This window comes from Hippocampus comes, unplaced genomic scaffold (assembly GCF_001891065.2).
Source record: "Hippocampus comes isolate QL1 unplaced genomic scaffold, H_comes_QL1_v1.1 scaffold122, whole genome shotgun sequence".
Lineage (NCBI taxonomy): Eukaryota > Metazoa > Chordata > Actinopteri > Syngnathiformes > Syngnathidae > Hippocampus > Hippocampus comes.
Window position 1 is genome coordinate 2,959,909 of NW_017842059.1, and position 13,534 is coordinate 2,973,442.

The window sequence follows — 13,534 nt, forward strand, 5'->3', positions numbered from 1 at the left end:
TCCGCCCTCGGTTTTTACTCGGCCCGTGGTGTTCATCAAATAATTTGCAGAATTTTTTCGATACATCAATGGATGCTATTTTCTGAAGATTACGGTGCGAGTATGCGACTGTAACACAGAAAACGCGGTTTAAACTATCAGAGATCGCGGCCGCCGCCATGATTCAATGTTGTTGACAGACCACAGGGCAAACGACGCACGCGCTCAACGTGAATATAGCGAGAGTTTGCACCGATGTAAACCCTGTACATAAAAATGTAGAGGGGTGTTTGAAAAAAATGCCGACCGTAAAGTTTTTTTCCGACGTCGGTCGGGCTACCGGAAACACACTACTTTTTTTTCTCCGCCTAAGTATAGTTACGTTGAAAAAAATGGCAATTGTAATTTGTAGAACAGAATTAGAAAACGTAACAGTCGAAATTTTTTAGCAGTTACGTCCATTTCTGTGCAGTATTAGAGCAAGACTGAAGGAATAAAAGATTCATGATAAATCCATCCGTTTTCTGCTTATCTTATTTAGCGTCGCAGGAAGCTTCACCCCGTTCCAGCTGACCTCGGATCGGTTGACAATCATTCACCGAGCACGCTTTGACACACTCAAATTTACGCCATCACTTAAGTGGGAACTGAACCCGCATTGTGCACGAAGCAGCAATGATGCGTTTATAAAGTGTTCTTCCTCAAATTTTGAACAGCGACGTGTTGTCAGGGCGCGCACAGAAGAAACCTTGCCTCGATGTGGAGAGTATAAAAAAAACAACAACAAAAAACCCCAATGCTGATTACATTAAATTAATATCAAATATTTGGTCCATACTTGATAGTTATTTTGTCTTTCAACCTATAATGTCAATGATTTCCCCATTAATATAGCTGGATTTGCATATTTCCTCTTCAAATTTATGGGTGGGAAGGGAAGAGAGACATTGTACTTTCATGCTGCAAGCCACTACAATCGCGCTTGCCCTCACACAAAAAAAAATACATTGCTGTTTCTCTGAATATCACCAGTATGTTTTATCACATGTACTGCACATGCTGACGTTCAACGGTCTGTCTAATACAGGGGCCAGATTTTATGTGGTAAAAAGTGTGTGTGAGTGTGTGTGTGTGGGGGGGGGGGGCGACCAACCCTGGCTGACGTTCTTTACATTGAACAATATATTTAAACACATTTTAGTAAACCATTCTGTGTTTCACATTTGCCTTTTTATTTTAATTGCAACAACCTTAAGCATGTCTTTTGGTTCATTTGAAACATGCATATCACATGCAACTGAATATTACGGTTCCTGTCGTTTGGGGTTTCAGGCTCTGGAGGTCAAGTAGTTCTTCGGTAGCGTTCATTTCATTGGTGACGCCCATAAAAGAAATAAGTAACTGAGCAGCGTCCGAGGCGTTTGTGCTTTCGTCGCAAGCCAGCGAAAAAAAAAGACAAACTCCTTTCCTGTGTCTTTCAATTGTCTTTTGATGTTCGATGACACTTCTTCATTCCTGCGTGCCACAGTGTTGCATGCCAGGCAGACTTTGGCAACCCCTTGCTGCTTCTCAGGACAGATTTTCTTCACCACGCGGTCTTCGATAAATTCACCTTCGTTGAAAGGTTTGGAATGCTTTACGATTAGTGCTGCTACCTCGTAACTCGCCACTGTGGCGATCTCATTTGACTCTCGGGCTCCTGCAAAATACTGCTGCTGTGAGATAAAACTCGCTTCAAGCTGCTTCAATTTCTCAGTGCGTTCCTTCCCTGTAATCTTGTTGTGTATGTCAGCGTGTCTCATTTGGTAATGTCGTTTGACATTATACGCTTTAAAAACAGCCACTGTCTCTTTGCAAATGAGACAGACATAGTTGTTGCGTATTTCAGCGAATACCTGTACATCGTCCAGTTTCCATCCATCCTTTAAGCGTCGTCCCTCGCAGTCAACTTTCGTTTTTTTGTTGATTGTTGCCATTTCAGAAATTTGCGGGATAAAGTGTCACACAGGGTGATGTCGCATAGAGTTCTGCTGCCCTCCAGTGGCTAAATGTAAAATAGCATTTAGTGTGTTCGCTCTCAGACGTGCGTGTGCGCATTCTGCGCAACCTGCGCGGGCCAGACGTCACTGATTTTATGACAAGGGGCCGAGGGCCGGATGAAATTCGACAACGGGCCGCATTTGGACTTTGTAAATGTCCGGTCTAATATATTGAATGAATATGTTGCATTTTACCCGTATTTCTGGTCGATCTGTGCTGCTTCCAGAAGGTGGCACTACTGAGTTGATATTGTTCCTGTTCATTTGAATTTGGTGTTTTTGTAGGAGGGAAACATTTAAAACATGCAGGACCGGGGGGCCTCGACGACCGGAGTTGGTGATCCCTGACATAGATACCAGAGCACGGGGTCAAGATCATTTTTGACGCTGAAAGCTACTTCTTGAGTACTGGTTAATGGCAAAGGCTACGAGTCATATATAAACTTGTGAAATAACAAATTTGCTCCAATTACCTTTCATAATGTTGTGAGTTTGTTATATTCAATAAAGAATGCCACACTTGCTCTGTATGTAAAATTCCGGCCAAACAATAAGTAGAAAATAATAATAAAAATAATGTAAAAAAAATGCAAATCATTTAGCCCCCCTAAAATATGTCTAACGATGGCATTGCAGTGTCATCCAGATTTGTAGGCCCAGTCCCATCTCACGCTACTGAGAGATTCATATCAGGCTTGTATTTTTACCGAAGAGAGTCCATCAGAGAGACTGCATGTGACTAACATTACTTTTTCAGGGGCCAGAAAGATTAGCTGTTGATGAGCGTATTTTTCCTCGTTGTCACCAATTATGTTAGCATGGTATCTGTGTTTATATTCTATCATTTTATATCCAAATTCAAACATAAAGGAAACAAGCTAAAAACTACCTATGTTTTGAATGGTGTATGTGTTGTGTTCTAACGACTCACACCATATTACTATTTATGACGAGTACCAAAAAAAGTTGTTTGTTTTTTTTTTTAATCACTTCACCCTTGAAAGGGTACCAGTAATCGTAACACTTGAGAACTATTAACATCTAACCAACTCAATGGAAAATGTTTCTCATCTGTAAATGTGAATTATGCTACCATTCTTACTGTATAAGGACAACAGATTTGACCTGTAAAAGATAGTTTTGCAAAGCATTATTGATGATGGAAATAATGAACTTTCTTTCTTAGTTACTGAATTAATCCACAACTTCTTAACCTTCAATTGGATGGTGAATGCTGTTTCCCCAGACATCATCCCGACTGAGTTTCTATAAACCGACCTGTAAAACTGTGGTTTTATCAGTGGCGGGCCGTGCATTTCAACCTTAGGCCTTCAGTGACGTCACATACATGAACACAATACTGTATAGGCTCGTCAAGTAGCACTTAATTTCAGGAGCATTTAAAACCATCAAGTATGCATTCACAATTAAGAGCGGTAAACTAAATTTTCAGATAGTCAAAAATAAAAAACTGCTTAATTCATATCCCACAAACAAAATATTAATCAGAATACCATGTTTGGACTAGTGGGAGGCATACAACATATTACTGTAAAGAACATTTTTGACTTGACTTGGACAGCATGAGGGAGCACATGGACAGCATGTCCAAGTCAAGTCAAAAATGTTCTTTACAGTAATATGTTGTATGCCTCCCACTAGTCCAAACATGGTATTCTGATTAATATTTTGTTTGTCAGAATACCATGTTTCCCCTTTAAGGATGTGTCAAAAGGATAAAGAGAACATAATGATCTTTGTTTTACATTTTCTGTGACAATTTTTTTTTCTTTGCAGAAATCGGACCCGTAACAATCACAACAGACCCAAAGAAATTCCAATATGAGCTGAGGGAGCTGTATGTTCAGGTGGGTTGAGCTGGTATCAGGTTTTAAGAGGTTTGGACAGGCGGCAAATTGAGGTCGTGTCGCAAGACAACTCATGCTTTAATATTTATCAAATATGGACTAAGTCAATGTGTTGCTTTGGATTGACAAGAGAACCAGAGTTCCTTCTTTGGAGAGTTTTTTTAGATGTGGAGTCACTTTCCATTGTTACAGTAGCCAGAGGATCTACAGCTCCAGATTTCGATCAACAAATATCCATCTCAATCTCATATCATTTTCCATTATACACATTGTAAATGAATACAATCTGGACTTTCTCTGACTAACGGCAACAGAGACAGAGGCAAGAATCCCTCAGAGCATCTTAAAGAAGCTGTTGGCTATTGTCTGTGCATCTTTGGCATGAGTCGGTCCTAATCTGGTGTGTGAGTGTGTCGCGTGGAGCATGGAAACAATCCGGTTTCCTCTCACTTCCTGCTTGTTTCGCTAGCATGTCTGTTTATCCTCCTTTTCCCTTTGCCATTTTTCAAATATGTTTCTTTTCAGGTGTACGTTTTTTTTTCTTCTCATTTTTCTTTTTGATTTTAGAAACAGATGTTTCATAGGTTATGTAGGTATGCCAATAGGGGGAGGGGGGGTTACATTTTGGGCCATTCGGGAGATGTCAAAGTCCAAAAGCAATCTGAGGGCTGTCTCATGCCTGGAATCCAGCGGAGGATGTTTCTCTTTGACCCCAGCAGGCAGCCAGACACAGATATTGACCAAAGAATAACGACCAAGAAGGACAATCACATGCTTTTCTAATCTACTTGCTTAGTTAGTTTTTTTTTCTCTGTATCACTCAGTTACGTGACGACTGACTGCATGCCGCACCAGCTTTTAGGCCTACAAGAGCATGACTTGTAGTAATGTAATTAGTATTCTGATTGTAAAGTGTCCTTGGGTGTCTTGAAAGGCGCTTATAAATGAAATGTATTATTATTATTATTATTATTATTATTATTATTCTTAAAAGATGATGACATAATTGCCACTCCTCACTTTGGTCAGCAGGTGGGGTCTTGAGTTAAAAAAAAAATAGGCTGTAATAAAATGGAACAAAGATGATTACCGGTACTCACAAATTCGTACAATCAATTTACTTGACAGAAAGGGAAAGTCAAGATATATGTTCAAAAACAGCCTTTGTGTCAGAGGGATGGAGACTAGAAAAGCACTCCTAATACTGTACAGCATACAAATATTTGTAACAATTTATTATATATGAACAGAACCATTTGACTAGTGATGAAGAACTCTGAATATTGTTGATTTGTTTTTTTAATCTTTCTTTAGCAACAACCGTAATGTCAATTTTAGGACAAATGAAGGAAATGAAAGTGGCAGTTATTGTTCAGTCTTGCATCCATTTTCTGTAACATGTATCCCCATTAAGAGTGAGCGTGAGCCTGTCCCACCTGCCTTTGGGTGAGAGGTGGGGTGCAAACACCCAGGACTGCTTGACATCTTATTGCAGGTCAGCTTGTTTTTTGTTGATGTGTGTTTTTTTGTTTTGTTTTTACAATTTAGAAACGTCAACAGGCTACCTGCAGAAAACCCATGCAATCACTGAAAGAACGAGCCAAATTCACACATGAAGGATTTCATAACTCTGAGAAACCCGTGCTCATCACTCATAGACCATGCCACCAAAGCCGAATTAACAAAATCTAATCGATATACCTGCATCATGGGATTAGAAGTTATCACATCCACCTAACAGGTCGGAGGCTGCATGCTCAGATCTAGTCTCCGGCCTTCCTGTCCTCTTGACTATGTGGGTTTTCTCTGGGTACTGTGGCTTCCTCTTGTTAGAATACATTGTTTGTCCACGGTGTCGGCCCTCCGTTTTGTTTTGTTTCCTTTTTCAGTGTGTGCTGGGCGCCTCCCGAATCGGTGCACCTTCCTCCCCTACACACCTGCGAGTCTTCAGCTCTTCAGCCACTTGCAGCATAAAAGCCATCCTGAACAGCCACCCGTTGCCAGTTCGTCAGTGATCTTTCCTGCCGCGCTCGCTTCTGCCAAGCCGTTACTTTACGCTCCTGCATTCCTGTACTCCTTGAATTGGCCATTTTGACGACCATTCTGTTACTGCCACCTCGACCTGTCCCACCTCCTGGCAATAAAACCCTTCTGAGTTCATTGTGTCTGCGTGTGGGTCCTGTGCCCAGCTCTCATGAAGCCTAACACCTCTCGTATTTCCAAGGTTTTAAGAGTTGTTTGTCGATGTGATCTGACGACCCAAAGGGTGGATGAATTTTATGTGGAAACTAGAGCGTGTATTATTGCACAAACACAAAATAGAATTGCAGGCTGATCTACACATGGTTTACTTCACCAGATGTTTCAAGTTTCAAAATGAAAACCAGAGAACCAATTTCATATATATATAAAGTATGCAATGCATGCGTAATTATTGGGACCCCTGGTTAAGATGTGTTAATAGCCCTAAAATAAATGTTACTTAATTTGTGGAAGCATACTCTCACACTGAAAATGGTAGACATGGTTCACCAGACATAGAATCAAGCTCCTCCCATGGCCATTTCAGTCCCCAGAAGTCAACCCTATGGAAAACCTGTGGAAAGGGGCTATTATTATCATTATCCATACATGTTCTGAGCTGCTTATCCTCATGAGGTTCACAGACTTGCTGGGGCCTATCCCAGCTGTCATTGGGCACTAGGCGAGTTATTATTTATTTCTGAATTTATTTTTACCCATTCCGATTTAAACTGTATTCGTATTTACAAGACAAACTCGCCTTGAATTTTCTGGTAGTGGCTAAGTATTAAAATCAACAAAATGTTACTTGTTCATGCAATTTGAAACTTGCATGAATGTAATGAAGCACACAAACCAAATAAATTATTTTTGTTTGCTTTCAGGAATGGTAGTTAAGTGTTAAGTTACATTTTAGTTTGCATTTAACTTATTTCCATATCAAATATAACTTTGCTTTTACATCTCGTATAGTTTTTTCGGGAGCATGAAATTGTCTTCTTGATCCCCCAGGAGGCTCTAAAAACGCTGTTGGTTTAAATGTGGCATGTGACTTTGGATCAGGTCCAGTAGAGTATCCTGCCGGTGGGCAAATATTGCAAAAAAAACAACTCTGTGTCATCACTTTGACACGATGCCAACTGCACGTACAAAACTAAGGAGGCATGACTGAAAAGCCTGGGAGGTCTTTTCCCAATATCATGATCAAATAAAATAGATACAAGTTCACCCAGCCATCAAAACACAAATCATTTGAAGATCAAAGCAATGGTCTTGTGATTTTCAATTTCACAGACGATCTGCAAAAATCAATCATACAGGGAAGACGACTATGGTGACCTAGTTGGGACACTACCAGAACGCTTGTGGCCCCAGCTACACGTTGTGAGGTCAGGAAGTAGAGTTGAGAGGCTCGTTCTAGCGCACGCACATGGATGTGCAATTTGCTGCAGACTCACCATGCTGTTTTCGGCCCCCATGGCACCGGGGGCTTCCGAAGGCGCGATCCGTCACCTGGAGTCCATCATGTGGAAATCCTGTAAGTTCAAAAACAAACTTTCATCCACTGCGACAGCTCCTCGTGTCATCACATACACAGATCTCAGGCTACTAACCAAATAGTGATTGTGATGCTTCACTTGGAGATCAAAGCAGGGCGGGATCCAAATCTTATTGGTTAAAACGTCATTTTCCAGTTTAACTATTATCCAAGGGGATGCCGTCTCAGTGATCATGTAAAAAAAGACCACCAGGGCGCACACGCACACACACACACACACACACACACACACACACACACACACACACACACACACACTTATTGAAAATGCGTAGCTCTGTCTTCTGTGGACACGCACGATGTTGAACGCAGAATGAGAGAGATGCTTCCCAGACATCCACATCGGCAGTATCGCTGCTGTGTTGCAATGCAGCATTGTGTGTGCAGCATCTCTGATCCGCGTTGCTCCAGATGTGCACTTTGTGCCAGGCGCCAGCGGGCTAATGCAGGTGTGGTGTGTGTGTGTGTGTGTGTGTGTGTGTGTGTGTGTGTGTGTGTGTGTGTGTGTGCGTGTGCGCGTGCGCGTGCGCACAGTATAACCTTGGTTTTCATGATTAATGTTCCAAGTCTACTAAAATGAATTGTACGAAAGACAAAGCAACATGCATCGGAAGTAACATAAATACTATTGAGCTGTTTTATAACGCCCCCAAGAAATATCGACCCAAAAAAGCAAAGCTCAGCAAAACATTAGGGGTTTTGAATCGCATACACTGAAAAAAATGTCATGCTGTTATTTCCTCAAGTGGTTGCATGAAATAAAGTTATCAGAAACCAGATACATTTTTAAGTAGATCTTATTTTCTGCAAACAGTTGAGGAAATGAAATTGAGTAAATTCAGCCACCATGTATTTCAGTGTTTCCATGTTCATCGCGTTTGTTGCACGTGAAATTTTTGTGTAAATATGCGATTATGTTAATACGTAACAGTACAGTGGTTAACATCTTTTCTCTTGACACTTGGGAGCTGACTTGACTTGATCCCTCGGACTGTAATAAATGTAGATCAACACAGGCACTTTTCAAAAACTGAAACATCTTAGCAGTCATTTGCTAAGCTCAGGGCAAGCTTTCAGAGTTTTGCATCTTGAACATTTCTAAATGTAATAGATCTAATAGACAAGAGAGTTATCCATCTATCCATTTACCCCATCCGTCACGCGATGAAGGTAAGCCCGGACTTTGCGTGCAATTCATTCACCAGTGCTCGATAATTTTTTTGACCAGAAACCTTCCACCGACACCCAAGATAGCTCCAAGGTTGCATTTACAGTAACATGAGTCTGTTGACTGGTCAAGCTGCAGCTTGGGCAATGGCAGTGAGCAATGCATGACCCGAGATCTGGTCTTCCTTCCCTGAGTTTATCGCTGAACTACGTCGGGTGTTGCAACCACCCAGTGCAGGAAGGTTGGCTTTTAGACTATGTTCAGGGTTGGCAATCTGTTGCCGATTATTCTATTGTTTTCGGCATTTTGGCCGCTGAGAGCAGATTTCATGACTGTGCTTTATATAGCACATATCTTCTGCCACTGTTAGAGCACCGCCATAAAAGATGAGTTGGCAGTGTGCGACGACACGACTAACTTGGAGGAACTCATTGCACTAGCTATCCGATTAGACATCGCTGAAGGGAGAGACGTTGGGAAAAAAATTACATTGACATGATAAAACATTTTATTTTTTACATATTATTGAAATTAACAGTGGGTTTTACACCAATTTTGGATTAGATTCTGATTCGTTCAATCTGTTGTTTTACCTGAAATCTCAACCAGCCCGCCTGTCTAGTTGTGAGCCAGTCTCTTCGAATTGACTCAGAGGCCTGCCGGCCCATTGGGCATCTTCCCAGTCCACCCAAAAGGCCAGGCCAACATTAGTACAAAGGGTGAATTAGTTCCACATATCCTGGTTCAAACCAGGTACTGTAAAGTATATCACTGGAAGGCAGTGTAGTACTTGGTGCAGACAGCAGTCTTCGTGTCCAGTCTGGAAGAGTTGGGAGGGATTGGATGGAACGAAAGATTTTTGAGGCAAGGGGGTAGGTAGTGCTGCAATTTTGTTGTGAATACATTTAATTTCAACCAAGGTCTCTGGCCATGCACTTACCTAGCTGGTTTAAAGAGGACATATCGTATAAATACATCAATAAATCATCTTTCCAATTTTAGAGTAGCGAGGATTAAAATGTGTATTGTTATGGCGACCATTTATGTTCACCGTGTACTGTTTGCCACTGAGTCACACGCGCGGGTACACACACACACACCCACACACACACAACACACACACACACACACACACACACACACGCACACACACTCATACACACTCACACACAAGATGAGTTCATGAGACCTCAGTCCTACAAACACTTAAGGAATACCTCATGTTTTTTTTTCAGATTTTCTTGGCGTTTCTCTCTCGCTTTTTTTTTTTAAACACTAATTCCAAAAGGGCCATGAGGATCTTTATGGTTAATATTAATTTATGTTTTACACGTGGATGATGATTAAAAATGTGAAAATATAATTTTAAATATTACATGTCGAGTTAATAAAGGTTTGAACCTTTTCTCTCTCTCTCTCTCTCTCTCTCTCTCTCTCTCTCTCTCTCTCTCTCCAGCAGAGTGCACTGTTTCACTTGGAAAACACAACAATACTGAGTGTGCTTTACTGGAGTACTTTTGAGTTCTCATCTATACAGTAACAGAAGTACTATATAATAAAATGATGACATGTGAGAAAAACAATGCATTATTAAATTCATTTTAAACAAAAAAAACTACTCACTTTTCCATACATTCATCACTTCATAAGTTGGCAAGTTGTCAGTGAAATCTACATTTAGCAATGAATGATTCAAATGACCAAAACATGTTTCAATAGCACAATATTTGCACCATTACCAGAGAGACGCAAAGGTGGTCAGCATCTAAATACTCCCCATCGTTTGTTTTTGTTGTTAGTTTATTAGGTTTTTGTTTGTTTGTTTGTTTTTTTGCGTGTGTTATGATCAAGTGTTCTCTTAAGAGAATCCAGTCGTCAACTTCATCGCCTATCAACACACACTCACACCATGTGCAGGTGCAGGACTCTGGCTGGTGAATGTCTCGTGATTGTTACGGGCTGCCACAGCCTGTAGCGCACAATGCTTAACCTTTGACCCCCCCCATCTGGCTCTGACACCCCCTCGCACCACTCCTTGCTGTCATGATGACTTCTCAAAACTGCTGAGAAGGTCAGCAGGGGTCTTCTTAGGCTGCCAGCTGTTATTTTGATGGCAACTCTCGTGAAGTTGTAAGAGTACACTGTGCTCTTATGTACTGTATATGTGTGTGTGAGGGGGGGTGTTGGTGTGTGCATGTGTGTGTGTGTGTGTGTGTGTGTGTGTGTGTGTGTGTGTGTGTGTGTGTGTGTGTGTGTGTGTGTGTGTGTGACTAACCCATGTGGTCCGAGGAGGAATGTGAAGAAATGTAAGAAAACATAATGGCAGAGAGGTGGCAGTCATGTCAACCTGAAGGATGAAGAAGAAGAAGAAATAGCAAAGTACATGTTATAATCTGCATTTGCTTTGAAAACAGGGAGAAATAATCACGACAGTGATTGTGTGCTGTTTCCTCAACAGACTTCACTTGTGTGAAAAATTCACAGTACATCCCAAAGAAAAGCAGCAAAATTTGTATTTTCCAAGTTATTTGCATGCAATGAAATTATACATTTGCAGTCATTTCCTTTTTAACTCAACGATTTCTGTTCAATGTTTTCTTAAAAGTATTTTTACATGTTTTACAAAACGTACCATGTCTAATATTCAGTGGAACACATCATTAAAGCTTACATCCCATAACTGTAGAACTATGCTTACATTTAGCTCCAATGATAACAACCCATAGCTTAGCAACCTTACTGTATCAGCAAATGGGCATGCGCGCGAATGAACACACACACACACACACACACACACACACACACACACACACACACACACACACACACACACACACACAAAATCTATCTATCTATCTATCTATCTATCTATCTATCTATCTATCTATCTATCTATCTATCTATCTATCTATCTATCGAGCGAGCTAAGGAGCTAGCTACATAGCTATCAATTCCTTTTCTACAAAACATTTTGGGGGGCAGATAGGAATTAATCAAGGGGCGTAAAAATTCAAATTTTCAATGCACAAATTCAGTTCCTGAGACAAATTTTCGGGTGATTGAGGATGAGCAATCGATTGCAGGATTCAAATGTGCTCTTTGTGCAATCACCATCTTTGTTTTGAGCGAGTGACACAAGTTCTCCAGAAAAAAAAGCCACTTTACAACACCTTTCTTTAATTTTTGTGGTAAAAGCCGTCAGGTAAGGGAGGGATGAAAAGGTGCTTCCTTTCAAATATAGTAAAGGACAGTGTACAGTGATCCCTCGCTCTAATGCGGTTCACCTTCCGCGGCTTCGCTGTTTCACAGATTTTTTTTAGTGCAGTTTTTTTAAATGCTTTTAAACAGTGAATTGCGTTCTGCATCCTGATTGGCTAAGGCACTGACCAACGTGAACAGTCTCCGCACCTCGTCTTTGTACATACATACCCCACAATGTCGACGAAATGTTCTGCACCGGCAAAGGCACCTGAGGACGCGCTCAAGCAATATTATTTTACAGTGCAGTATTTCCAAAAACTATTATAGTTATTTGTTGAAAACATTTGGTTATTTTGTGCTTGGGCCTGAAAACAGGTTTTGGTCTTTGGTTTCATTGTATACATAGTTCAGTATTGTATAATAACTGTAAAAAATACTATATACTCACGACTTCACGGATTTCATCTATCACGGGTTCTTTTTGGAACGTAACACCCGTGATAAACGAGGGGTTACTGTATATTTCGCAATGTATCAAAACGAAGCTTGTCGTCAGTACGTCTTTATTGATTTTTTTCTTCTCCAAAGGGTAACAAATTCAGGTTTTCAATGTGCTTATTCAAAGTTAAGTAATTCAACTTCAAATATAAATTATTCAGATTCAGTTTCTGTGCCACATACTGTATTTCAGCCCACAAAATGAAATCATTAAAATGAAATGAATTAAGCATGAAAAGAAAATGAGGGATTCGGAGGATCAAAAACACCACCGCAGATTTTCCCATCATCTGTTTTATTTGTGCTCCACACCATTCAATAAATACAAATACAAACCAGCTTCATGTTCTTCATTTGAAAAAAAATCTGACAATATTACTTTATTCCAAACAGACAGGTGACAAAATAGGAACAAGTGAAACAGAGCAAAACTGAGATCAACAAGAGGCTCAAGGTTGGCAGCGAAACAAGAAGCAACAAAGCATCTTGGAGCTTCTCAATGTGATCTCAGTGTTGCCCCCCCCCCCCCCACAAAAAAAAAAAAAAAAAAAAGAAAAATAGAAAAAGAAAAACATTGACGGGTTCACTTGTGTGGAAATACACTCTAAGGGGACAAGAATCTTTTTGGTAACTCACTGAAATGCCCCCAAAACAAACAAAAACAAACGCTGTCCCTGTTTCACTTTTCTCTAAAAGTTGAAATGGGCCTTGCCACCCAGAATGATTGCTGTCATGTCTATCTGTACAGCTGTTAAACTGTAATTTACAAGGCATCACATGCACGCACACACACCCACACAAACACACACACACACACACACCAGGATTCAGACAGATTCACACATTCATGCGTGTCTTTACATTGTCCAGTGAGAGCACTTGAAGTAGCTGTAGTACAGTATCTATGGCTGTGCTCCAAAAGAGAAGGCCTGTCAGTGACATTCAACTGAAACTCACTAAACAGCCCAAAGCTTCCATTCAAATGCTGCAAAGCTGCCTTGTTAAGCAACTGACTATTTTTTTTTTTTTTTTTTTTTAAGCAAGCAAAAATCTCAGGAAAATTTCAAGACAGGAAGCAGAGGTCTGCCAGTTTGTAGCGTCTGTTTGGTCCTCTCCAAGGTCACTAATCCCTTGGAAAATTCTGTCATTCGTTAAAGTTTTCATCTTCTCATTCTCCTCCTGTGCTCCTTTCTGTCTTTTA